The 23,528-nt window shown below is 46.5% G+C and overlaps 1 protein-coding gene and 1 long non-coding RNA gene across 6 annotated transcripts in view; one reads left to right on the top strand and one right to left on the bottom strand.

The window, feature by feature from the left end:
- The window catches only part of palld (palladin, cytoskeletal associated protein), a 252,184-nt gene that overhangs the window by 151,581 nt on the left and 77,075 nt on the right, over positions 1 to 23,528 (bottom strand). Inside the window, exon 1 of one of the 5 annotated variants that reach the window (XM_033018285.1) lies at positions 18,887 to 19,047. The exons of the other annotated variants lie outside the window; for them this stretch is intronic. The gene's annotated coding sequence lies outside the window, so the exon portion shown is untranslated. Of the gene's footprint in view, positions 1 to 18,886; positions 19,048 to 23,528 lie in introns of those variants that run through there. 5 annotated transcript variants of the gene reach the window in all.
- On the top strand, positions 1,446 to 19,843 carry LOC116971265. Its single transcript, XR_004411455.1, has 3 exons — positions 1,446 to 1,539; positions 4,189 to 4,192; positions 19,832 to 19,843. It is a non-coding gene; the product is annotated as an uncharacterized LOC116971265 (long non-coding RNA).

Here is a 23,528-nt window from a genome sequence, read left to right as displayed (position 1 = left end):
AGCAGTAAATTAACCCTCAAAATATATATATTTCATGAAATAGACAATAGGTGCAGGAGTAGGCCATTCGGCCCTTCGAGCCAGCACCGCCATTCACTGTGATCATGGCTGATCATCCACAATCAGTACCCTGTTCCTGCCTTCTCCCCATATCCCCTGGCTCTGCTATCTTTAAGAGCTCTATCTATCTCTCTCTTGAAAGCCTCCAGAGAATTGGCCTCCATTGCCTTCTGAGGCAGAGAATTCCACAGATTCACGACTCTCTGTGTGAAAAAGTATTTCCTCATCTCCGTTCTAAATGGCTTACCCCTTATTATTAAACTGTGGCCCCTGGTTCTGGACACTCCCAGCATTGGAAAAATGTTTCCTGCCTCTAGCGTGTCCAAACCCTTAATAATCTTATATGTATCAATAAATGGCCTGATACAGCTAAAAGATCTTTACAAAAAATATGTTACTTGAAATGTCTCTTTGCCTACCACTGAGATGAGAAAATACTATTTCACTCAGTTGTGAATTTGTGAAATTCTCTGCCACAGAAGGCAGTGGTCTCGTCTCCTTCAGCAGCACCTCGGTCTCCCTTCCTGACCTCATACACCCACTTTTCCTCACCTCACCTATGCTCACTTCCCCTCACATTGGCGGAAATCGCTTTTCAAACATGGGGGGGACACAACGAGGCCTGACATCCGGCCCTTAACCTGAAATCATCCGGCCCGCAGGCGTTTTTTTTTCCATTTATTTTTCGCGACCTGGGAACTGCAGCCAGTCCCGGGGCACGCAGGCGACCTGGCCGCTACAGCCAGTCCCGGGGCAGGCGAGCTGACTTGGGCGCTACAGCCAGTCGCGGGGCAGGCGAGCTGATCTGGGCGCTACAGCCAGTCCCGGGGCAGGCGAGCTGACCTGGGCGCTATGGCCATTTTTGCTGCAACATGTTTCACAAAACATGGGGGGGGATTGTCCCCCACCTCTTAAAACATGGGGGGAGGGAGGACAGGTCCCCCCCAAGATTTCCGCCCATGCCACTACACCTCGCCGAATCCTCTCGCCTTGACGGTACGTCACTTCCAAACTTCTCCTCACACCTAAACCACGCCTCGAATAAACCGCACCTCACTAAACCTCACCCCTCAAATAAACCCCTTAACCCCACATCAACTTAAACTAAACCTCCCACCTCACGACAACTCCACCACATACCTAATCGCCGCCTCGACTAATCGTCGCCTCGACTAATCGCTGCCTCTCACCCGCACCCGCTATTTATAGCCACCACCCCCCCCCCGGCCATTGGCGGTGCCTCACGTGAGCAGAACGGCTCCAACCAGGGGGGTGGGGCCGAGTGCAGAGAGAGGAGCAGGCGCATTGCCCGAGAGAGCCAGTGGGAGGGAAGGGGCGAACACGTGCCGACATTAACGTCGAGCCTGAGACCGCAGGAGCGGAAGAGAGGCGGCGATTAGTCAAGGCGGGGATTATGTGTGAGGTGGGAGGTTTAGTCAAGGCGAGGTTTAGTGAGTTGAGGTTTAAGTGTGAGGTGAGGTTTCGTCGAGGCGAGAGGTTTAGTCGAGGTGAAAAATAATTTCTAGGAAAACAAAAAAATCGGAATTCCGATTTAAATCGGAAGAATATCTGGACTAAATTCGTTTCTGGGGTCCCTCCAGGATTAGGGGCCCTGAAGTTTAAGCTTCATTAATTTCATAGTAGATCCGCCCCTGGACCTATGGAACAATATACAAGCAACACATGTTCTGTTGGTTACATTCCTGCTTTGTTTGCTCAGGAAATAAAGAAATCACAGTTCAAAGACTACGCCTCGGTGTCGACAAGATCACGGTGGTTTAGCGGATGTCAATAGTTTATAACGAGGGAGAGAGAGAGAGAGAGAGAGAGAGAGAGAGAGAGAGAGAGGGGGGGTTCTTGGTTGCTTTGGGTAGAAAGAGTTCAGTGCTCACCAGCACTCACTGCGATAAATTAAGAACATGTTTCAACAAATGACCTTTGGCAATGCAATGTAAATCACGGCACTGACCTTTCCTTGATCTTTACAAAACAGACCTCTCTGGGTCCCTATGCAAAATGAAATACTCAAAATAGGAACGCCTATCTTGATACCACTTGTGTGGGCTGGATTAACACTGGTGGATTCCTTTCCTTCATGCAAAGTAATTTGACAGTTTCTTGACAAGACTACTACGCATTGCCATAGCTGTGGGTTGGTTCAACCGGCTATGTTCCTTCCTCAAAGCCACAGATTCAAGTCCTTATTCTATGCCTATGGTGAAATAGGGTTTCGACCCGAAACGTCACCTATCCATTTTCTCCAGAGATGCTGCCTGACCCGCTGAGTTACTCCAGCATTTTGTGTCTATCATCCTTATTCTATGCACATAACTAGAAAATCCAGGCTAGTTTGGTTTAGTTTATTGTCACGTGTACCGAGGTACAGTGAAAAGCTTTTGTTAAAGCTAACTAGTCAGTGGAACGACAATACATGATTACAATTGAGCCATTCACAGTGTGCAGATGCAGGGTAAAGGGAATGCCCTTGGCCCCATTGTAGTACTGAGGCAAGGAGACATTGTGACATCTAACGTCTATACAATAAAAGACACAAAGTGTCGGAGGAGCTCAGCATGTCAGTCAGCATTTCTGGAGGATATGAATAAACAATGTTTTGGGTCGAGACCTTTCTTCAGACTGATTGTAATAGGGGGAGAGAAAGCTGGAAGAGAGAAGGGGGCTTTCCTATAACATGGTGCCTAAAACTGAACAGAATATTCAAAATGCTTCCTCACCAACATCTTATATAACTGCAATATGACCTCCCAACTTCTATACTCAATCTATACCTCTATACTAGTGGTATCTTGTATCAGCTTCTGCGATTCCTCCACTTTTATAGTGTCCAAAAGCATTGTGGAGACACAGGAAACCGCGGTTGCTGGAATCTTGAGCAAGCATTGGAAGATCTCAACGGGTCAGGCAGCATCTGTGGAAGGAAAGGGCCAGGTGACGTTTCGAGTCGGGACAGTCTGAAGAAGGGTCCCGAATTCGAGTTCCTACAGCACAAGTATAGAAGTTGGGAGGCATGTTGCAGTTATATAAGACATTGGTAAGGCTGCATTTAGAGTATTGTGTTCTGTTTTGGGCACCGTGTTATAGGAAAGATGTTGTCAAGTTGGATAGGATCCAGAAAAGATTTACGAGGATGTTGCCAGAACTCGAGTGTCAAAGGTAGAGGTTGAGCAGGCTGGGACTCTATTCCTTGGAAAGCAGGAGGATGAGGGGTGATATTATAGAGAAGTACATAATCATGGGAGGAATAGATCAAATAGATGTAGAGTCTCTTACTCAGAGTAGGGGAATGGAGAACCAGAGGACATAAGTTTAAGCTAAAGGGGAAAAGATTTAATAGGAATCTGAGGGGTAACTTTTTCACACAAAGGGTGGTGGATGTATGGAAAGAGCTACCAGAGGAGGTAGTTGAGGCAGGGACTATCGCAATGTTTAAGAAGCAATTAGACAGGTTTAGAGGGATATGGACCCAATGCAGGCAGGTGGGACTAGAGTACATGGGATCTGTTGTCGGTGTGGGCAAGTTGGGCCGAAGGGCCTGTTTCCATTCTGTATGACTCTTACACTTTGCCCAAAGGCGGTTGCAAGTTGCTGATGTTCTGTTTAGTGCGGAGGTTTAGTTTAATCAACGGTTATTATATGCTTCAGGAACAAGGTGTGAGAGGCACACTGCAGTAATTGCTGTGCAATTTGATTGAGAGGCCCACCAACAGGGAGCCTTATCCTTTAAGCCAAGCTACTGTTGTTGGCCTAACTTGCAATCTGCTCCCTTTCATCATTCATCACCATGCCACTATCACGTAATTGCCACAGATATTTTGTTTCCAAAAGTGATCGCATTAATCAGTGGCATTTTCCCCGAATGAGAAGAGAGCTTGAAATATTAGACATGCTCTAAGCACAAGCGGCGCAGAGGTAGAGTTGCTGCCTTACAGCGCAAGAGACCAGGGTTCGATCCTGACTACGGGTGCTGTCTGTACAGAGTTTGTACGTTCTCCCTGTGACCGCGTGGGTTTTCTCTGGGTGATACGGTTTCCTCCCAGATTCCAAAGACGAAGAGATTTGTAGGTTAATTGGCTTCTGTAAAATTCTAACATTGTTCCTAACGTGTAGGATAGTGCTAGTGTACAGGGTGATCGCTGGGCGGCGTGGACTCGGTGGATTGAAGGGCCTGTTTGCGTGCTGTGTCTCGAAAAATGTAATTTCTAAACTACCCTCTCTGTTCACACATTATGGAGTAATGACTGTGTGGTTGTAATGCCTCTTTAAAACTGCCTCCAGACATCTAGCTTTGATCACAGGTACACCGCCTCTACACACCTGAGACAGTGTCTGTCTCTGGAATATACCCGTGGGCTTTTTATTCTGGCATGGGAGCCACACAAACACGGCTTGTAGGCAATACTTTCACAGAGGAATTCCCACAAATCGAGTCCAGGAGACTGAGAGGGGATCTCATTGGAGCTGACAAAATTCTAATAGCCCTGTCCCACGGTACGAGTTCATTCCAAGAGATCTCCTGAGTTAAAAAAAAATCAAACTCATGGTAAACACGGAGAATGAACGTAGCGGGTACGTCGGTGCTCGGGGAAGTCTCTTAGCGCTAACGGCAGGTACTCGGGAAGACTCGCTAATGGCAGGCAAGCACGGGAAGACTCGTGAAGATTTTTCAACATGATGAAAAATGTCCACGAGAGCCCCGAGTACCGACGGGTGGCCATTACCGTAAATCTCCGAGTTCGAATCAGGGCAAACTCGGGAGAACTCTTGGAATGAACTCGTACCGTGGGACAGGGGTTTAACTAGGCTCGGCAGGTTGGAATCAGGGAGGATAGGGTGATTGATAACATGGACTCTGGGCCAAAGGGCCTGTTTCCACACTGCTTCACTAGATTAGTTTAGAGATACAGTGTGGAAACAGGCCCTTCGGCCCACCGAGTCCGCATCAACGAGCGATCACCCGCAAACAGATAGCACCCAGTCAGGATCAAACCTGTGTCTCTATCTCTGTGAGGCAGCAACTCTACCGGCAGGCCATCATACTGCCCACAATCTTGTTCTTTATTAATATATTATTGTCACGTGTACTGAGATACAACAAAAAACTTTGCTATCCAGTCAAATCATACCATATACGAGTGCCATCAAGACATATATAAGTACAACATATAGTGCAAAGAAAAAAATAAACAGAATGCAGCATGACAGTGCATGTCGTGTGTTCAACAAGGAACTGCAGATGCTGGAAGATCGAAGGTACACAAAAATGCTGGAGAAACTCAGCGGGTGTAGCGAAGGAAATAGGTGACGTTTCGGGCCGATACCCTTACGGAGGTAGAGGTCGGGGATGGGGCCCTGGTACGTATTGAACAAGGATTATTCAACGTACCCGACAAAGAGGCAGGCGTAGCTGGGGCCCATGCGTGTGCCCATAGCTACGCCTTGTGTTTGGAGGAAATGGAAGGAGTCAAACGTAAAGTTGTTGAGGGTGAGGACCAACTCCGCTAGGCGGAGGAGAGTGTCAGCGGCTGGGTATAGGTTGCTCCTCTGGTCGAGGAAGAACCAGAGGGCTTTGAGGCCATCCTGGTGGGGGATGGAGGTGTAGAGTGACTGGACGTCCATGGTGAAGATGAGGGGGTGAGGGCCTAGAGAGTGGAATGCGTGGAGGCGGCGGAGAGTGTCTGAGGTGTCTAGAACATAGGCGGGAAAGGATTTGACCAAGGGGGATAGTATGGAGTCAAGGTATGTGGAGATGAGTTCGGTGGGGCACGAACAAGCAGAGACAATGGGTCTGCCGGGAGAGCCGGGTTTGTGGATTTTGGTGCATGTCAGGAGTGCGATTTAACACAAAATGGGTCACTTTTCTCTGGTCAATAATGACTCCAGGTTGACACAAAATGCTGGAGAATCTCAGTGGGACAGGTAGCATATCTGGAGAGAATGGGTGATGTTTCGAGTCGAGACCCTTCTTCAGACTAACTCCAGGTTGCTAGTTATTAGCGATAATTGCGTTACTGAACATCAAAGGGAGATGATTATATTTAGTTCAGAGATACAGCATAGAAACAGGCCCTTTCGACCCACTGAGTCCACTCTAATCATTAATCACCCATACACTAGTTCTATGTTATCCCACACTCGCATCCTAGGGACAATTTACAGAGGCTAATTAACTTACAAGTCTGTGTGCCTTTGGGTTGTGGGAGGAAACCAGAGCACCCAGAAACCCATGCGGTCACAGGGAGAACATACAAACTCCAAAGACGTATAGGTTTGTAGGTTAATTAGCTTGGTATAATTGTAAATTGTCCCTGGGGTGTGTAGGAGAGCACTAGTGTGCGGGGATCGCTGGTCGACGCGGAATTGGAGTGGCGAAGGGCCTGTTTCCGCGCTTTATCTCTAAACTAAACTAAATTAAACTAAACTCTGCACAGACAGCAGCCATAGTCAGGGTAAAACCCAGGTCCCTGCCATATAAAGTCAGCAACTCTACTGCTGCATCACTGTGCCGTTCTCTTGTCCATCTAAGATTTGTATAATGTTATCACCCCAATCATAGATCCCTTAATTCCCAACTAAACTAAACTAAACTAATATTTCTCCTCCCTCCGGCATCTAGAACCAAAGGTTACAGACACATTGAATAAGATGAAAGGCATGATAAGATCTTCTTCATTTGGAAGTAGTGACCTTTGGAATTCTATCCTCTGGAGGGCAATGGAGGCTCAGTCACCGAACTAAATACAGCAGTACAGCACGGAAACATACACTTCAGCCCACGGACATGTTGCTTACTTATATGCCTACTTGCACATGATCCACATCCCTCCATTCCCTGCATTTCTAAAGCTTCTTAAACCCCACTGTCTTTTCTGCTTCCATCACTACCCTTGGCAAATGTTCCAGGGACCGACCACACTCTCTAAAAAACTTGCCCCACACATGTCCTTTAAACGCTGTCCCTCTCACCTTAAAAACATATCCTTTAGTCTTTGATACGTCTGTCCTGAAAAAAAGGTTCTGATTGTCTAACCTATCTACACTTCTTATAATTGTGTATACTTCTACCACGTCTACCCACAGCTTCCGACCCTCCAGAAAAAAACAATCCAGTTTTGCCCAACCTCTCCATGCAGCTAATACCCTCAAATCAATGCGCATCCTGGTAAACCTCTTCAGCGCCATCTCCACATTCCTCCTGCAATGGAGCGACCTGAAGCGCACACAATAAACATATTGTGTTCATTTATGAGTGGCACTGCGGTAGAGTTGATGCCTTACAGTGCTAGAGACCAGGGTTCGATCCTGACTACGGGTGCTGTCTGTATGAAGTCTGTACGTTCTCCCTGTGACTGCGTGGGTTTTCTCTGGGTGATCCTGTTTCCTCCCACACTCCAAAGACGCACAGATTTGTAGGTTAATTTGCTTCATTAACATTGTAAATTGTCCCAGGTGTGTAGGATAGTGTTAGTTTACAGGGTGATCGCTGGTTGGCATGGACCTGATGGGCTGAAGGGCCTGTTTATGTGCCGATAGTCTAAAGTCTAAATTAACAGAGATAGATTTCTGGATATTAGAAGGATCTAGGAATATGGGAATAGTGCAGGACAATAGCTTCAGGTGACCCCAGGATTAGTAGTTCAGGTGACCTCAGGATTACTGCAAATGGGTGGTCGATGGTCAGTGTGGACTCAAATTGGCCAAAGAACCTGTTTCTATGCTGTTTCTCTCTATGGACCCAAAATCAGCATTGATCATGTTGAATGGCAGAGCATTGAAGGGGTTAATGGAGAGCTTAACCCTCTCCTATTTTTACATTCTTAATCACATACATGTCTGAAGTCTGATCCTCCCACTGTCTGCCAGGACCGATGTAAGTTACTGTTCTGAAGGAGCGTGGCACTGTTGGAGGAGATTTTTTTGGGTGTAACGGATAGAAAAGAGCCAATTGGCGAAATCCATCCCATATTGCAGATAAAATGTCACTATTGACCAATATCGACAATGATCAATTAACTGGTCTTTTAGTCCACTGCCAACATTTTATAAGAAGAAAACTTATGGAGACTTGGGAGATAAAGGCTCTTCGAACCATCGGGTCCATGCCCATTGTCAACCATGTTTGCATCAATAGTACATTAACATAGAACAGAACAGCACAGGAACAGGCTCTTTGGCCCACAATGTTTCGTTTAGTGGGTTTTACCCTGATTATGGCTGCTGTCTGTGCAGAGTTTAGTTTAATTTAGTTTAGTTTAGAGATAGAGCGCGGAAACAGACCCTTCGACCCATTGAGTCCGGGCCGACCAGCCATCCCCATACACATAACACTATCCTACACACTTGGGACAATTTACAATTTTTACTGAACCCAAATTAACCTACAAACTTGTACGTCTTTGAAATGTGGGAGGAAACCGGAGCACCTCCCCGGTTCTGCAACTCACCCACACACTGAGGAGGGGGGCTCCACAGGGGCCAATAAACCTACTGACTTATGTGATTAAAGATCTAAGAAATAGGATCACCCTGGCTATTTCTCTCATCTACAAGATCACCCCTCATCCTCTTTAGGAAAGGTCCCAGTCTGGCCAACCTTTCCCTATAGCTCAGGCCCTCAAGTCCTGGCAGCATCCTCGTAAATCTTCTCTGCACTCTTTTCAGCTCACTATGTCAGTGTAGGACAAATATTGCCTGTTGGAAATTGCTGCAAAGATAAGCACCTGTGTCGACAAAGCACTGAGGCTCGGTGATTACAGGATCAGAGCGGGCTGTAGAATTAGATAACAGGTGCATTGGATAAAATGTTCCCTTTGTACTGTGATTATCCATTATAATAGAAAGTAGCTGTAGAGACATGACAGTTCAATTGCACAAGAATTTCTGAGACTTTGCATTTAACGCCATTTACAAGATGGATTGAAAGTTAAAACCTTATGGTCAGATGATATGTCTGCGGTGAGCATCCATTTAAATGTGAGGATTAAGGAATCCTCTAGCTTTAGATTTTAGACTTTAGTGATAAAGCCTTCAGGCCAGAGAGTCTGTGCCGACCAGCAATCACCCCGTACACTAGCACTCTCCGACACACAAGAGACAATTTACAATTTTACAGAAGTCAATTAACCCACAAACCTGTACGTCTTTGGAGTGTGGGAGGAAGCCGGAGCACCCGGAGAAAACCCACACGGTCGCAGGGAGAACATACAAATTCCATACAGAGAGGATTCATAATCAGAATCGAACCTGGGTCTCTGGCATTGTGAGCCAGCAATTCTACTGCTACACCACTATGCCGCACTTCACTGGTTATGACGTGACTTTGTTCCTGAGAAGTGTCCGTAATCTGAACCCGAATAGTTTGCAAGTTGAACTGTGGCTACCCAGCAAAATACTTAATTAAAATTCAAAAAAAAATCTGCTGGAGGAACTCAGCTGCCCAGGCAGCATCTGTGGAGGGAGATGGACAGATGATGTTTCAAGGCTTGAAGGGCTGAATAGCCTACTCCTGCACCTATTTTCTATGTTTCTATGCAGCCTTACAGCGCCGGAGACCCGTGTTTGATCCCTGACTATTGGTGCTGTCTGTACGGAGTTTGTACGTTCCCCCTGTGACTGCGTGGGATTACTTAGGGCGCTCCGGTTTCCTCCCACATTCCAAATACGCACAGGTGTGTAGGTTAATTATCTTCAGTAAATTGTCCCCAGTGTGTAGGATAGTAATAGTGTACAGGGCGATCGCTGGTCGATGCAGTCTCAGCGGGCCGAATGGCCTGTTTCCACGCTGTATCTCTAAAGCCTAACAAGTCTAAAGTAAATAATCTACTCCGCCATTTGATCATGGCTGATCTATTTTTTCACACCAACCATCAACAACCTGTGCACACTAATTCTATTTTATCCCATGTTCTCATCCACTCCCAACACACTTGGGCCAATCCACAGGGGCCGATTAACCTACAAAGCTGCACATCTTTGGGATGTGGAAGGAAACCGGAGCTTCCGGAGGAAACCCATGTGGGAGAACGTGCACAGACAGCACCCGAGGTCAGGATCGAACCCTGCTCTCTGGCACTGTGAGGCAGCAGCTCTAGCAACTTAAGCAAAAGACTTGTGAGTAAAACACAAAGCGCTGGAGAAACATAATGGATCAGGCAGCACTTGGGAAAGAATTGGGCAATCGACGTTTCTGGTCGTGACCCTTCCTCAGTCTAGAGTAGGGGTGGGGAGAGATAGAAGTGGGAAAAGTGAGGTGGGAGTGAGACAAATCCTGCCAAGTGATAGATGGATACAGCTGAAGGGGAGTTGGATTGGCAGATGGGTGGAGCAATAGACAAAGGTTAGAGATAAAAAGGAGACTGAAGGATGTCAGATCAGGAGAGGACAGCAGGGGTGAAATATAAACCCAGAGAGAAGGATGTGGTGGAAGGGACGTGGGAGGGGAAAGAGGGACAACAAAGGGAGACGGAGATGGGAGATGCATGTACAGAGGAGGGGAAAGATGCAGGGGGGTTGGGAGGGTGGGAGATGACAGAAGAAATGGGAGAGTAGGTCAGGTTCAAGGGCTGAATCGTCTCCCACTTCTCATGTGTCCATATCCCCAGAAGAGAGAAGTCTTTGAGATGATATACTTTAGTTTAGTTTAAACATACAAGATAGAAACAGGCCCTTGGGCCCACAGAGTTAGCGTCGACCGACGAGCACTTAAACATTAGTTCTATGTTATCCCAGCTTCGTATCCTACACACGAGCGACAATTTACAGAAGCCAATTAACCTACAAACCTGCATGTCTTTGGAATGTGGGAGGAAACTAGAGCACAAGGAGTAAACCGGGAGTAAACATGGAGTCACAGGGAAATCAAACAGACAGAACGCGAAGTCTGGATCCAACCCGGGCCTCTGGCGCTGTGTGGCAGCAACTCTACCACTGTGCCATTGTGCCACCAATGAGGAGAGTTGAGGCACAGAACTTCACTTCAGTACCAGGCAGAATCCTTAGCATAATGAGGGGGATTACATCGATTAAGTTTAGTTTAGTTTATTGTCACGTTTACTGAGGTACAGTGAAAAACTATTTTGTTACGTGCTATCCAGTCAGCAGATAAGACTACACTTGTTTACAATTAAGCCATCCACAGTGTACGGGTACAGGATAAAGGGAATAACCGAAGATAGACATAAAAAGCTGGGATAACCAGCTTTCCGTGTCTTTCTTCGGTTTAAACCAGCACCTACAGTTCCTTCCTACACGGAATAACATTTAGTTCAAGATAGAGTCCAATTAAAGATGGTTCGAGGATCTTCAATGAGGTAGATGGTCAGTCACAACCGCTCTCTGGTTGGTGACAGGATGGTTCAGTTGCCTGATAAAAGCTGGGAAGAAACTGTCCCTGAATCTGGAGCTGTGCGTTTTCACACATCTGTACCTCTTGCCTATGGCAGAGGGATTGACCGGGGTGAGACTGATCCTTGATTATGCAGGTGGCCTTGCCGAGGCAGCGTGAAGTGTAAATTAAGTCAATGGAAGGGAAGTTGCTTTGCGTGATGGTCTGACTAAACTATATTTGGCCTGCCAGCGCGCTGAAAGAAATGGTTTGGCATCTATCCTCACAAAATAAAGAGGCAATCTAAACACAAGTAAAGATGAAACTTCAGTTTGCGGATAAATTGCAGGAAGTTGAAGATTGCCTTGTGAAAACAGATTTACTGATAGGCTCACAATGAACGCTTGATGTCTCCACATCAGGTCCCGCTGCTGACCATGACTGAAGAGCAGCAGAAACCCGTCTGCTCAGCATTTTAATGAACCGCTAACGAGCTTCCGTGACAACTGAACACGGCTCAGTGCTCGTGCTCGCATTGAGTTTGAATAGTTTGCAGTAATATTACGTGATTGAAGGAATGGTCCGTCTGAAGAAAGGGCTTCTATTTGTATTGATCCTCCCACAAAATTCTGGACAAAAGCTCTTTTCAGCCAATTAAGTATTTATTTTAAACAAAACACATAGTGCAGTTGCTGGATTTTAGTTTAGTTTAATTTAGAGATACAGCATGGTACTTCTTTTAATCAAAACATATAGTGCAGTCGCTGGATTTTTGTTTGGTTTAGTTTAGAGATACAGCATGGTACTTCTTTTAGATACAGCATGGCACTTCATGCTGCCTTGGAAAAGCTGCCAACATAATAGAAACATAGAAACATAGAAATTAGGTGCAGGAGTAGGCCATTCGGCCCTTCGAGCCTGCACCGCCATTCAATATGATCATGGCTGATCATCCACTCAGTATCCCGTACCTGCCTTCTCTCCATACCCTCTGATCCCCTTAGCCACAAGGGCCACATCTAACTCCCTCTTAAATATAGCCAATGAACTGGCCTCAACTACCCTCTGTGGCAGAGAGTTCCAGAGATTCACCACTCTCTGTGTGAAAAAAGTTCTTCTCATCTCGGTTTTAAAGGATTTCCCCTTTATCCTTAAGCTGTGACCATTTGTCCTGGACTTCCCCAACATCGGGAGCAATCTTCCTGCATCTAGCCTGTCCAACCCCTTAAGAATTTTGTAAGTTTCTATAAGATCCCCTCTCAATCTCCTAAATTCTAGAGAGTATAAACCAAGTCTATCCAGTCTTTCTTCATAAGACAGTCCTGACATCCCAGGAATCAGTCTGGTGAACCTTCTCATTAATATAGAACATTGAACTTTTCAAAGATGCTTCATGGAAGGATATTCAGGCAAGTTATGTCATTGAGACACGGAAATAGATTTAAGACAGATGGCTGGAAGTTTGGCCACAGACAAAGGCTTCAAGGAGTGTCTTAAAAAGGAAAGAGATGTGGACAGGTTTAGGGTGGAATTCCAGAGCTTGGGTCTAAACAGCTGAGGCTGTGGAGGGATTGCAAGATGAGAGAGAAAATGTTAGATCACAGGACTTAAACCTTAAACGGACGTCTCAAAGCACTGGAGACGTTTCAAAGCACTGAAGCTCTCATCTTAATGCCAATCCTACCCCGGTCTACTACATTCTCCTCATACTCCCCATTGATCCATGCCAGATTCCACCGCTCACCTGCACACAGGAACTTCACAGTGGCCAATTAACATACCAACATACACACTCTTTGGATGAAGCAGGAAACCAGAGCACCCAGGGAGGTGATAGGGAGAACATGCAAACATCCAGACAGGAATGAGTGAGCCTGGCTCTCAGGCACTGTGAGGCAGTGACTCCACTAGGTGGAACGGGTGCAGGAGAGATTTACCACGATGTTGCCTGGAACAGTGGGCTCGAGTTATAAGGAGAGGTTAGAATGTAGGAGGCAGAGAGGCGAACATTGAAATATACAAGATCATGCGGGACATGGATAAAGTGAATGCTCATAGTCTGTTTCCCCGGGCAGAGGATGCAGAAACCATTGGACTAAGGTGAGAGGGGAGAGATTTAAAAGGGACTGCATGGGCAAACTTTTCACTCAGAGGGTAGTCTGTATCTGGAACAAGTTGCCAGAGGAAACAGATACAATCGTGACTTTCAAAAGACATTTTGACAGCTACAGTATATGGTTATAAAGGGTTTAGCAGGATAAGGAATAAATGCCGGCAAATGGGACTCGACAGGAATGGCAACTTAGCCAGCACGGACACGATGGGCTGAAGGGCCTGCTTCTGTGCTGTATATCTCTTCCATTCTATGGCACTAGCTATGTTACTGTGCCACCTCTTGCACTATGGGCTGAAGGGCCTTCTTATGTTCTGTATAGCACTCTGATGCTATGTCACCAGCTCTGGCACTGTGCTATCTCTTACACTGTGTGTAAATCTGAACACATACAGAACCCTAGTCTCACGATAATGCTCCAGTCTTGCCTGAGTTACCTTAGTGAATCATGCCACTTTACTTTAGACTTTAGAGACACAGCATGGAAACAGGCCCTTCAGCCCATGCCGACCAGCGTTCACCCCATACGCTAGTTCTATCCTACACACTAGGGACAATTTACAAATTTACAGAAGCTAATTAACCATACAAACCAGTACATCTTTGGAGTGTGGAAGGAAACGGGAGCACCCAAAGAAACCCCATATGGTCTCGGGGAGAATGTACAAGCTTCGTACAGACAGCAACCATAGTTGGGATCAAATCCGGGTCTCTGGCGCCGTGTCATAGCAATTCTACCACTGTGCCATTAGTTGTTGTGTGATTAACACTGAGTGTTTCTTAAGTAAGTGTTTCCAATGGCTCCATAAATTAACAGAGGCACAGAAATAAGAGCAACCACTCCTAATCCCCAGCCTAGGTTAATGACTGATTGCTTCCACTAATGAAATATTTACTTCAAAAGTTAATTGGCAGGGATCACAGTTTGGACCAGTTTACAAAGCAATACAATTCCTTTTCTTATCTGAGGAATAAGCCAACAACACACCCTAAGTACTCAGACAAAACACTGGGCCAATTTCACATCTCTGGTCTAGCTGCTCGATTATTCCACCAGAAAATCTAATGGGCAGCACAGTGGCGCAGTGGTAGAGTTGCTGCCTTACAGCGCCAGAGACCCCAGTTCGATCCTGACTACGTGTGCTGTCTGCAGAGAGTGTGCACATCCTCCCCGTGACTGCATGGGTTTTCTCCAGGTGCTCCAGTTTCCTTCCAAAGATGTACTAGTTTGTATAGTTAATTGGCTTCTGTAAAATTGTAAATTATCCGTAGTGTGAACTACTATCTATCTCTTTGGTGATCCTCGGACTATCCTTTATCGGACTTTGTTGGCTTTACCTTGCACTGCACATTATTACCTTATCATGTACATTGTAAATAGTTCGATTGTAATCATGTATTGTCTTTCTGCTGACTGGATAGCATGCAACAAAAGCTTTTCACTGTTCCTCGGTACACATGACTAAACTGAACTGAGGATAGATCTAGTGTTCGGAGTCGCTAGATAGATCTAGTCACTGGTCGGCGTGGACTCAGTGGGCCGAAGGACCTGTATCCGTGCTGCATCTCTAAAGTCAAAAGTAAAGTCTAGAGTTTTTAAATTGTGGGCAGCACATGTTTGAATTTCTAATCTACATTTCGAGGTGCTAATTGGGAATGAGATAAACATCTCGTGAGGCAAGAATGTGTAGGATTTGCGAGTTGCAAATAATGGTCCCGACGTCACCTATCCACGTTCTCCAGACATGTTGCCTGACCCACTAAATTACTGCAGCACTTTGTGTCCTTTTCTGTAGGATTTATGTCCACTGACTGGAGTTTAGATGAATGTTAAACACACCAAATTATATTTGTTTATTCAATAAAGTATAGATTTAAGGTGAAAGGTGCAAAGTTTAAAGGAGATGTACAGAGCAAGATTTTTAACACAGGGAGTGGTGGCCACCTGGAACGTGCTGTCAAAGGTGGTGGTATGCAGGAAATGCAGGGATATGGATTGGATGATTAGTTTAGCAGCATCATGTACGGCACAGGCATAGTGGGTTGAAGTGTATTCAGTACAGTGATCTGTGCTGTACTTGCCCTATGTTCTAAAGGGACTCGACAAGTTATGTATAGGGAGGCAGTGTGTCCAGTCTGGCAAGTTTAGGACAGGGGCAGGTATTAATCTTAGGTTAAGAAATAAGCCATTTAGGATTGGAATGAGGGGAATGTGGTTCACTCAAAGATTGTGAATATATTTATAGATCTCTTATTTCCCGTTAAAATGAGAAAATGTTGGCTCACTTGGCACAAACATTGTGGGCCAAAGGGCCCGTTCCTATGCTGTACTGTTCTATGTTCTATGTTGAGTTTAGTTTAGTTTAGTTTAGAGATACAGCGTGGAAACATGCCCATTGGCCCACCAAGTCCACGCCGACCAACAATCACCCCGTACTAGTTCTATCCTACACTCAAGGGAGAATTTATAGAACCCAATTAACCTGCGAACCTGTACGTCTTTGGAATGTGGGAGGAAACTGGAGCACGTGGAGAAAATCCGTGCAGACAACACCGTAGCCCGGATCGAACCTGCGCCTCTGATGCTGTAAGGCAGCAACTCTACTAAGTTTTACAGCAACCAGCATTCATTCAGTCGTTGGGTCAGTAGATGGTCAGTGTTGGGTCAGTGTTGAGGCTGATACCAGAGTCGCCACATCCCAGAACCATTCACTCCCTCTGTGGCGGCTCCCATAACTTTTGAGACCCACGCACTACACCTCATTCCTTTATCAGTGTTTCCCATAAATGGTGCATTAGCCTCCAACTTAATTATTCCCCGTGGCACGACATTCCAACCTTTTCCAACTGCCCTCAATGCAGGGAAGAATGTCGCCAACGCTTTCCGCGTATTCACTTAGCGACTATTTTAAGTTTGTGATCTCACGCAACCTCATTATCTGCAACCAGAGTTAAAATAGTGATTCCTATTTATAAAACCCACTATCTTTTCATTCATCCACCTTTGTTTCACCAGTGGAAACTCTTCCAAACCCAAATGGAAGATTTAAAACGACTGTCTGCACTTCAGTCATCTGTAAATAGCGAGAGACAGCATAGTGCTTCTTTAGTTTAAGGTTTTTAGAGGTATAGCATGGAAACAGTCCTTTCAGCCCACCGAGTCCACACCAACTATCAATCACCCGTTCATACTAGTTCTGTCATCCCACATTCTCATCCACACCCTATACACTTTTTACAGAGGCCAATTAACCTACAAACGTGCAAGTCTTTGGGAAGTGGGTGGAAACCGAAGCAACTGGAGGAAACCCGGAGGTCACAGGGAGAACGTGCGCATTCTACGCATACAGCACGAAAGTCAGGATTGAACCCAGGTCTCTGGAGCTGTGAGGCAGCAGCTCCACCAGCTGCGCCACTGTGTGAGGCATTCTTGACCAAATAATATTTCTCTTCACCCAACTGTTCCCAGCATTGTCTACAATGCCCCTGTGAGTCCTGACCAACACCAAGTTGGGCTGAAGGGCCTTTTTCCAGGCTGCGTAGCTCTCTGACTCCTGGATTCTATTCGGTATTCTCAGTTCAAAAGCAACACCTCAAAAACATCAACTCAGGACAATGTAAGCTTCAAACAATAACTGCAGGACATCCCAAGCTGGAAAGACCATCTCCGGACAGGCTAAAACTATCACTCACGATATCCCAGGCATGAAACACCAGATCCAACTGTTGTCAGGCAACTGAACTGTCCACTCACCAACCAGGGCACGGTCCTGACTTGTCGATAGGCACATGGTGAATCTGTAGAGTTCATTGCCACAGACAGCTGTGGAGGCCAAGTCAATGGATATTTTTAAGGCAGAGATTGATAGATTCTTGATTAATACGGGTGTCAGGGGTTGGGGAGTTGGCTGGAGAATGGTGTTGAGAGGGAGAGATAGATCAGCCGTGATTGAATGGCGGAGTAGACTTGATGGGGCAAATGAACTAATTCTGCTCCTTGACTTACGAACTTATGGAAGTGCAGGGAATAAAGAGATATTGATCACATGCAGGCAGAGATTAGTTTAATTTGCCATTATATTCAGCAGACATTGTTGGCCAGGCGACTTGTTACTGATCTGTACTGTTCTTTGTTCTATGCAAAAACACTCATTCATAAGTTGTCAGGATGCTCAAACTCGTCGAATGGGCTACGGGGATGTGACAGGCCTTCAGCTCACACGACAAGGGGCGCAGACTCCCATTTCTACGAGTCTCATTGATTTATGGGGTAGCTAAGGGAGGGAGAGGGTCCTGCATGTATATAGAGCTCCTCTCAAAAGCAAGATGTTCAATGACATCCCAAAATCGTGGTGGTCAATCCCTACACAGCATGGTCCCTCACAAGGAAAGACACAAGGTGCTGGCAGAATTCAGTGGGTCAGGCAGAAAATGGACATATGACGTTTCAGGTTTGGACCCTTCTTCAGACCGACGTGTAACCTATCCATTTTCACCTGGGATGCTGCTTGACACAACCTGTTCCTCCATCACCTTGTGTCTTTCCTTGATAAATCAGCATCTGCAGTTCCTTATTTCTACATGATTACACACAAGGTTTGGGTTAGGGTCCAGCTTGGTACTCAGCATTGCTCCTCTAACAGTGCGGCACTCACTCACTCACTACTGCCCCTTCCACAGTGCGGCACTCACTCAAAACAGCCCCTTTCATACAGTCGCACTCCCTCAGTACTGCCCGTCTCCCTCTGACAGAGTGGCACTCCCTCAACATTGCCCCTTCCACAGAGTGGCACTCCCTCAACATTGCCCCTTCCACAGAGTGGCACTCCCTCAACATTGCCCCTTCCACAGAGTGGCACTCCCTCAACATTGCCCCTCCCACAGTGTGGCACTCCCTCAGTAGCACCACTCAAGACTGCGTGGCGCTCCCTCAGCCTTGACCCCTTTAAGAAGTGGCATTCCCTCCACACTGCCTCCTGATCATACAACACCTCACAACACACAGTCGATGGGCCGAGTGGCCTAATTCTGCTCCCATGTCTCTAACCATTCCTCAGCGCCGAATTCCAAGTGCCAGCCTACTTGTGGCTAATCAACTCATCGAACATGCACACCACTTCCTGAAGTCTCTCCTGACCCCATGACTGTCCCTCCACTAAAGCTCCGCATTGGATTTTTCTTTCCTAAATATCCATCCTGTTCTTTGCTTTTTATGGGGAACTGAAATAGGAACAAGTTGTCAATGAGTTCTGGAAAACCTGCACTGTTCCCAAGCAGGAACTTAAACTAAAACAGGCTGCAAATCGAAACAGAATTGCTCAGTGGCGTAACAGCAATAACGGACTGCTCAACAACGCGGTGGAGTCACTCACTGTCAGTTCCGTGAGTCCCGAACCAAGGCACACAGACTGCAGCCACGCTCTCTCCCTGGGATAACCTCTCAACGCAAGTACGAGAAAGCAAGGCTGAGACAGACAGTTTGCGGGAAAGACCAGAGCAGGAGGGCGGGCCCGAGAGCAGGAGAGTCTCATTTGATCCAGACAAGACCAACCCCCTTAGAGGCTGCTGCAAAGAACAAAGGTCCAAGCGAGAGGAGAATTTCAGCAGGAGGGAGGGAGGATCGGGGTTGGATTTCCCGACTGCATAAGACAGCTGTCGTGGTTAACTTAGACAATGGTGGGGAGGGGCAGGTAGGAGAGGGAGAGGGGCAGGCAGGAGAGGGGCAGGCAGGCAGGCAGGAGAGGGGCAGGCAGGCAGGAGAGGGGCAGGCAGGCAGGAGAGGGGCAGGCAGGCAGGAGAGGGGCAGGGGCTGTACTGGTGGGGTTTAGAGGAGAGGGGGATTAGAAGTGCCAGCAGCAACATTTAATTATTGGCCCACTGTCATGATGATACTAGAATGTACCAGAGACCCGGGTTCGATTCTGATCTTGGGCGCTGTCTGTGTGGAGTTTGCAAGTTCAACCCTGTGACCACGTGGGTTTCGTGCGGGTGCTCTGGTTTCCTCCCACTTCCCCAAAACATGCGGGTTTGTAGATTGTTCAAAAGGGAACTGCAGATGCTGGAATATCGAAGGTACACAAAATTGCTGGAGGAACTCAGCGGGTGCAGCAGCATCTATGGAGCGAAGGAAATAGGCGACGTTTCGGGCCGAAACCCTTCTTCAGACTCAAGAGTCTGAAGAAGGGTTTCGGCCCGAAACGTCGCCTATTTCCTTCGCTCCATAGATGCTGCTGCACCCGCTGAGTTCCTCCAGCAATTTTGTGTACCTTCGGGTTTGTAGATTACTTGGCCCACTGTTAATTGCCGCTGGTGTGCAGGGAATGGATGAGAAAGTGGTATAACGTAGACAGAAACAAAGTGCTGGAGTAACTCAACGGGTCAGGCAGCATCTCTGGAGAACACGGCGAGGTGATGTATTGGGTCGGGATCCTTCCTCAGACTGACTGTAGGGTGGGGAGCGAAGAACGGAACAGGGGAACGGCAGGTCAGGAGGTAATAGGCTGACACAGGTAAGGGGCGTTTTGAAAGGCAGATGGTTGGAACGAAGGTCAGCGATAAGAATAGAAGGTATGAGACAGGTTTGAAGTGTTTTAGTTTAGTTTTAGAGATACAACATGGAAACAGGTTCTTTGGCCCACCGAATCTGTGCCAACCAACTATCACACCAGATCTCCTACACACTAGGGACAATTTTACAGAATCCAATTAACCGACAAGCCTTTAGGATGTGGGAGGAAACAGGAGCGCATGGAAAAAACCCATGCGGTCACAGGGGGAACACACAAACTACGTAAAGACAGCACCCGTAGTCAGGATCGAACCCAGGTCTCTGGTACTGTAAGGAAGCGACTCTGCGCCGCCTTGTTCTAGATGTACAGTGTGGAAACAGGCCCTTCAGCCCACCAAGTTTGCGTTGACTAGTTATCGCCTGTACACTAGTTCTATCCTACACACACGGGACAAGGTAGAGAAGCTAATTAACCTGCTCGTCTTTGGTACATTGTGAGTTGTGAAGTCAGAAAGAAGTGAGTCTGGGTCAGAACCTGTCCGTAGAGCCGGAGAACAGCAGGAATCACAGAGGCGGAGCAGTGAGAGAGGGTCTCACAGAACTCCCATCGGAGAAAGGAGGAGAATTTCTTCATACTGGGCAAGAAGGCGGAGATTTTGCAGTGGAGCAGTTGAAATGTAGAAACAAAGAACTGGATACTGGCTTTCAATAAGTGTTGGAGTAACTCAGCGGGTCAAACAAAATCAGTGGAGAACATGGACTGCTGATGTTTTGGGTCGGGTCCTTCAGACTGACAAGTCTAGCAAATGATGTGTAGAAAGGAACAAACAGATGCTAGTTTATACCGAAGATAGACACAAAGTGCTGGAGTAACTCAGAGGGCCAGGCATCATCTCTGGAGAAAGGGAATTGGTCTGAAGAAGGTTTACCCACCCAAAACGTCACCCACCTTTTTTCTCCAGGGACGTTGCCTGACCCGCTGAGTTACTCCAGCAATTTGCGTCTAACTCTAGCAAGTGATGGGGATAGAGAGGTGGGGTGAATTTACTTGAAATGATGGGTATACTTGAAATTAACTCCCTTCCCATTTTCTTCCCCCCCCCCCCCCCCCCTTCTGTCTTCTGTCTCTCTTCAGCCTCTGGCGCTCCAGGGAAAACAATCCAAGTTTCAACAATACATGTATCGGGACGGCAGAGTGGAGCAGCGGTAGAGTTGCTAACTTACAGCGCAAGAGACCCGGGTTTGATTCTGACTATGGATGCTGTCAATACGGAATTTGCATGTTCTCCCGGTGTTGTGCAGGTTTGTAGGTTAATTAGGTTCTGTCTGAAAATGTAAATTGTCCCTAGAATGTAGGATAGTGCAAGTGAACGGGGTGATCACTCTTTGGCGTGGACTCGGTGGGCCAAAGTACCTGTTTCTGCACTGTATCTCCAAAGTCTAATGTCCAAAGTTTGTGTATCCCAACGGTTAATGCCATCACATCCAGGCAGCATTCTGGTCAACCTCTCCAAGCCACCACATCAGACCTGTAATGGGGCAACCAGAACTGTACTCAACACTCTGTGGATAGACACAAAATGCTGGAGTAACTCAGCAGGACAGGCAGCATCTCTGGATAGAAGGAATAGGTAACGTTTCGGGTCGAGACCCTTCTTCGGACCTGAAGAATGGTCTCGATCCGAAACGTCACCCATTCCTTCTATCCACAGTTACTCCTGCATCTTGTTTCTATCTTCGGTTTAAACCAGCATCTGCTGTTCCTTTCTACAACTGAGAGGAAAGCTATGAGTGGGATGGGCAATAATAGGTTTATTTTTGTCACGTGTACTGAGGTGCATAGTAAAAAGCTTTGTTTTACATGCTATCCAAAGAGGTCAGATATACCAAACATAAATACAATACAATCAAATTCAAGTAGAATAGATAGAGCAAAGCGGAAGCTACAGAGTGCAGAATATAGTTCTTGGCATTGTAAAGCATCAGTTCCATAGACAAAGTCCAATGTCTTCAATGGGGTAGTGGTGAATTGGACAGTACCCTAGATTATGGAAGGGCCATTCAGAAGCCATCAGGAGGATGAGGGTGAACCTCAATGAAACTTACAGAATATTGAAGGGCCTAATTGTGAATGTGGAGAGGATGTTTTCACTAGCAGGAGAGTCTAGGACCAGAGGCCATAGCCTCAGAATAAAAGGACATACCTCTAGAAAGGAGATGAGGAGGAATTATCCTTGGTCAGAGGGTGGTTCATCTGTGGAATTCATTGCCATAGATAGCTGTGGAGGCCAAGTCATTGGGTATTTTTAAAACGGAGATTGATAGGTTCTTGATTAATAAGGGTGTCAAAGGTTATGGGGGAAAAAGGCAGGAGAATGGGGTTGAGAGGGATAGCTAGATCAGCCACGATTGAATGATGAAGTAGACTCAATGGGCCAAATGGCTTACTTCTGCTCGTATGACTTATGAACATATGAAGCCTGTTAACTGAGAGAAAGAACCTGTTCCTGAGTCTGGTGGTGTGCGTACATTTGATTTTCTGTATCTTCTGCCTGATGGGAGCATGGAGAAGAAGGAATGACCAGGTGGGACAAGTCTTTGATTAAGTTGGCTGCTTTTATGAGGCAACGTGAAGTGTAGATGGAGTCAATGGTGGGGAGTCTGGTCGGTGCGATGAACTAGGCTTCCATTTCACTTCCTCTCTGCCCGTTTTGTCAATCACCTTAAACCTGCGTCCTTGCTTACTGAATCATCGATCAGTGGAGTCTGACACTTCTCTGGAAAAATCCCTCCTGATTTGATCGTGTCCATGAAATCTTCATGAACCATCTTTTTCCCCCCGTGTTTTCCCTGGAACTCACATTCCTGGGAGTGACCTCAATGTGCGGAGTGCTGGTAGCAAGTTAGGAGAAACTGTTGGCAATCATATTCACGAGGAGTCTGTGCTCCTTGAAGTAGAACAAACTCCCATCTGTATGCTCAGCCCAGTTTAGACAATTAGGCTTAATTGGCCCAAATTGGGGAATTTAAATTGGAATCATGATCTCTGCTGATCAGCAACAGCTCAGGACAGCAAGCCAATTGTGCATGTGAAACATTCAGCCTCAGAACTCCAGTGCTGTGCCTTTTAGTATTTGACATTGCAATAAAATGACAAATAGGCATCAAATCGGTTTCCATCCTCCTCCACTGGAGAGACACAAAATGCTGGAGTAACTCAGCGGATCAGGCAGCATCTCTGGAGAAAAGGAATAGATGATATTTCGGGTCGAGACCCTTCTTCAGACATAGCTTGAGATTTTGCAGTGGAGCAGACAAAATGTGTAGGAAGGAACTGCAGATTACACCGAAGATAGACACAAAATGCTGAGGTAACTCAGCGTGTCAGGTAGCATCTCTGGAGAAAAGGAATAGGTGAAGTTTTGGGTTGTGACTTGAGTGTGAAGAAGGGTCTCGACCTGTAACGTCAACTATTCCTTTTTTCCAGAGATGCTGCCTGATCCACT

The sequence above is a fragment of the Amblyraja radiata genome, chromosome 3 (genome assembly GCF_010909765.2).
Source record: "Amblyraja radiata isolate CabotCenter1 chromosome 3, sAmbRad1.1.pri, whole genome shotgun sequence".
Classification (NCBI taxonomy): Eukaryota; Metazoa; Chordata; class Chondrichthyes; order Rajiformes; family Rajidae; genus Amblyraja; species Amblyraja radiata.
This window is presented reverse-complemented; position numbering and strand designations above follow the sequence as displayed.